Source organism: Sitodiplosis mosellana, unplaced genomic scaffold (genome assembly GCF_009176505.1).
Source record: "Sitodiplosis mosellana isolate CC-2019 unplaced genomic scaffold, AAFC_SMos_1.0 Smas_scaffold_1414, whole genome shotgun sequence".
Classification (NCBI taxonomy): Eukaryota; Metazoa; Arthropoda; class Insecta; order Diptera; family Cecidomyiidae; genus Sitodiplosis; species Sitodiplosis mosellana.
This window is the reverse complement of record NW_022596656.1, coordinates 1-3,609: the sequence shown is the minus strand read 5'-3', so window position 1 is coordinate 3,609 and position 3,609 is coordinate 1. Positions and strand designations below refer to the sequence as shown.

Below are 3,609 nucleotides of genomic sequence, written 5' to 3'. Positions count from 1 at the left end.
CTATTTCACGATTATATAGCTCAACATAAATATTTATCACAAAAAATACTTTTTCAGTGGCGCTACATCTTCCATTGGCCGGCGCTACTACCATTCGGCCAAATTTCACCCTGCAGCTGACACAATGATGTTTGAAAACTCGTGAAATGGCTTGAAATCACTGTAAATATTAGTAATTCATCGTTTTGCAGCGTCTATGTTGATATTTCATAGAAAATTTTGTAGAAATTCTCAAATAAATCTGTTTGGCCGAATACTTTTTTTGCGCACAATTTCGACCTCTCGACAAACATGGCTACAGAAAAGGCAAAAATTATGTTAATTATTTCCGGAATCGGCCTGAATTTATAAGAACAGATTATAAACTTAACAAATAGATAGAAAATAGTTCGGTTTTTGTCATTTATAACACGAAAAAATCCAAAAATAAAAAAAAAATTCAAGTGGCCGAATACTTTTTTACCTGACTGTATGTATTCTGCTTCACCACTGCATTGGATAAGACCTTCATATTTTGGAATCGGCTGGGTCAATGGATATGAATTCTCGTCCGATTCATACGTTTGAATGCCAGATGACAGTGGCCGTTCCAACCCGCAACATACTCCCCTTGAAACTACTTTATTTTCTAAGGTACCTCCCGACTAGGGGAATATCACGAAAAATTTTTTATTGAATTTCTATTGATTTTTGCATTTTTTTAAAATTAATTTCAATTATATTACATTATGCGAGATATCTGAGATTTTTCATTTTGGTCGATTTTTGCAGATATTTTAATGCTGGTTTTGGCGGATCGTTCAGAACTGCTCCCGATTCTGGAAGTGAGTTTTGGTGGATCTTCAGGATGGACCAGACTGGGTTTGACAATGCCCTGGCCCATCCTGAGGATCCACTTCCAGAACCGGGAGCAGTTCTGAACGATCCTGAGGATCCACCAAAACCCACTTCCAGAACAATTTCATTGAAGCATAATTCAAAAGTTCAGTGTAAATGTACATTTATTTACACGAATTGACAAAAATTGATCGAATCGGACCGAATTGAAGGAATTTTTCAGAATTTATAAGAATTCATTCATTTTTTTCGTGAGAAATCCCCCTAGGTTTCAACTGTTTCCAAAAGAATTTTCTATCGAATTTGGCTTTCAACTATGAAGAACTGACGCTCTCAACTTTTAGTTCAATACTGACGTCCACCTTTTCTATCATTGATGCTTTTTGCACGGAAAGGAATGAAATGACACATTTTTATAATGCAGTCGAATTATATGCATAAAACGTGTATACACGATTTTAAAATTGAGGCTGTGAGAATGAAAATGGCAATACAGGAATAAACATTCTAAAACGCATCAAGAAAAAAAAATTGCAAAAATGAATCATGAGTTCTGAATATGCAAAATTGAAACATGAATTTACATGGGCAGCATAGGAGGTTCATGGTTCACTTTTGCGTATTCAGAACTCATGATTCACTTTTGCGAATTTTTTTTCTTGATGCGCTTCAGAATGTTTATTCCTGTATTGCCATTTTCATTCTCACACCCTCAATTATCAAATGATTCGTGTACAATGTACATGATTTGAACTCTGATTACTATCCCAAATAAAAATCCACATCAAATTTTGCTCATTTTGTACAGGTTTTTTGATATGGAAATTTTGATTCACATAAAAAATTAGCACAAATCTGGTGTAAATTAGTGAGGGCTATACAATTTTAGAGCACATTTTTCAAAGTATTTTTTATTTGAGATCCTTATCGCTTTACTTTTGTATTAGAATCGGTGATAAAAAAAAACTTATGCAAACGGCTGGGTAAATGAGTATCTTGAGTAATTCCGAACATATAGGCTATATGAGTAGTTTGGAGCGAAAATGTTATACAAAAAAGTTGAGAGGAAAAATGTCAAATGAAAAGAGATAGCTATATAGTTCACTATAGTTTACTATATAGCTATCCCTTTTCCGCTCATTCATCATCGACATTTTTCCATTCAACTTTTCTGTATAACATTTTCGCTCCAAACTACTCATATGTTTCAAAAGCATTCAAATGCATGAGACAATTTGATTTTGCATTTCGTTTTGTGGCATTTTATTATCATCGAAATTCATGAGGCGTTTAAATTCCTTTTTTCGTTAATATATTTCCTTCAAATTATTATCAAGACATCAACGTTTTCAGAAAGAAGAATTACATTTAAAAAAACTGGAAAACAGCTCGGTAAAATCAACAAATCGATGAGAGTGTAATTCTTCAAAGATAAAGTTAAGAATTAAGACTTAATGGGCTAAAGTACAAATCAGGTTGGATTTGGTTTGATTCGTGTATTCTCAGTAAATGGCTTGATTCAAGTACTTGTGTTCTTGTATACCAATGCGAAATTGCATGCTTCTTATATTTTGCATACATAAATGACTAAATTACTGTACGAATGCACACAAGAACGGAATGCGCTGGACTCGAGTCGAATCCTGAGTCTCCATGAATCATACCAAACTCCACCGGATTTTCCATCAAAGCATTTTCTTCGTTCCAATCAATTCGGTTGATTTTGATGAAAACGTCACCATTTCCCGTTTTAATGATGATTGACCCAAAATTTTTGCCGAAAGGTTTGTGTATGGTATTTCGAACATGAGTGAAAACACCACCGCCGTTAGGTAAACGAAGACGGTAATTCCAGTTATCATTACCACCTAGAAAAACAATCAAGAAATGGATTAATAAATGTGGAAAAAAACTGATTCGACCATATCATGTGATATACGTTCTACAAACCATTGAAACTGGATCGATATGCGTGCTGTGATCTTGCCATCCATATACCAAAATGATAACGACTGGATTTAGCAAATAAATTCCATACGACAATTTGTTGATGTGCACGAAAATTGGATGGTTTAGAAACTTGGCAAAGCGGCCACCATATCCTGCATGACTGGCCAGAATCATCCATGATATTGACGCCGGATACAAAATACGCATGATTGTAATCGCAAACGCGGTCGTAACATACGATGTGTCAGGGTTTATTGTCGATTTATGGCAAAGAATAAGAATTGTTATCATCATGATCCAAGTTATTTTGATGGTTTTCTTAGAAGAAAATTTTCAAAAAAATGTTTCGTTACAAAAATTGTCAATATTCTGGTAAACCACTTACTTCACCCAAGGGCAATTTACCCTTCATCATGTACATGACATAGCCAGCTGCAACTCCGACAAGGTACGGAAGGACTCGTGTCCACGGTGCAATATACATTTCAGTGAACAATGAATGAAGAACATCATAGGTGAATATGCATTTTGTAAAGATAACGACTGAAAAGAGCAAACCAACGCATATCGCAAATAGCGAACAGAACATTAGCTTTGCTGCATTTGGATATCTGTTCGCGACGAGATAAAAAGAATTCAATTTGATATTTGCCTAATTTTCAAAATAATTTAATCATTTCAAGATAAAATAAAAAAAATTACTTTGCATAAATGAACAGCAATGCGGTTGACAAAATGGTGTATTGCATTTCGCAGGCCAGCGACCACGACCATTTTAAACACATTTCTTCTGAGTTGAAGACATTTTGGATATACAATAGA

The 3,609-nt window shown here is 34.6% G+C and overlaps 1 long non-coding RNA gene across 1 annotated transcript; it reads right to left on the bottom strand.

Annotated features, from left to right (window-relative positions):
* Window positions 1–2,444: 2,444 nt before the first annotated feature.
* On the bottom strand, window positions 2,445–3,609 carry LOC129571142 (uncharacterized). Its single transcript, XR_008688219.1, has 3 exons — window positions 3,490–3,609; window positions 2,788–3,398; window positions 2,445–2,705 (listed from the first exon to the last, which is right to left on the bottom strand). It is a non-coding gene; the product is annotated as an uncharacterized LOC129571142 (long non-coding RNA).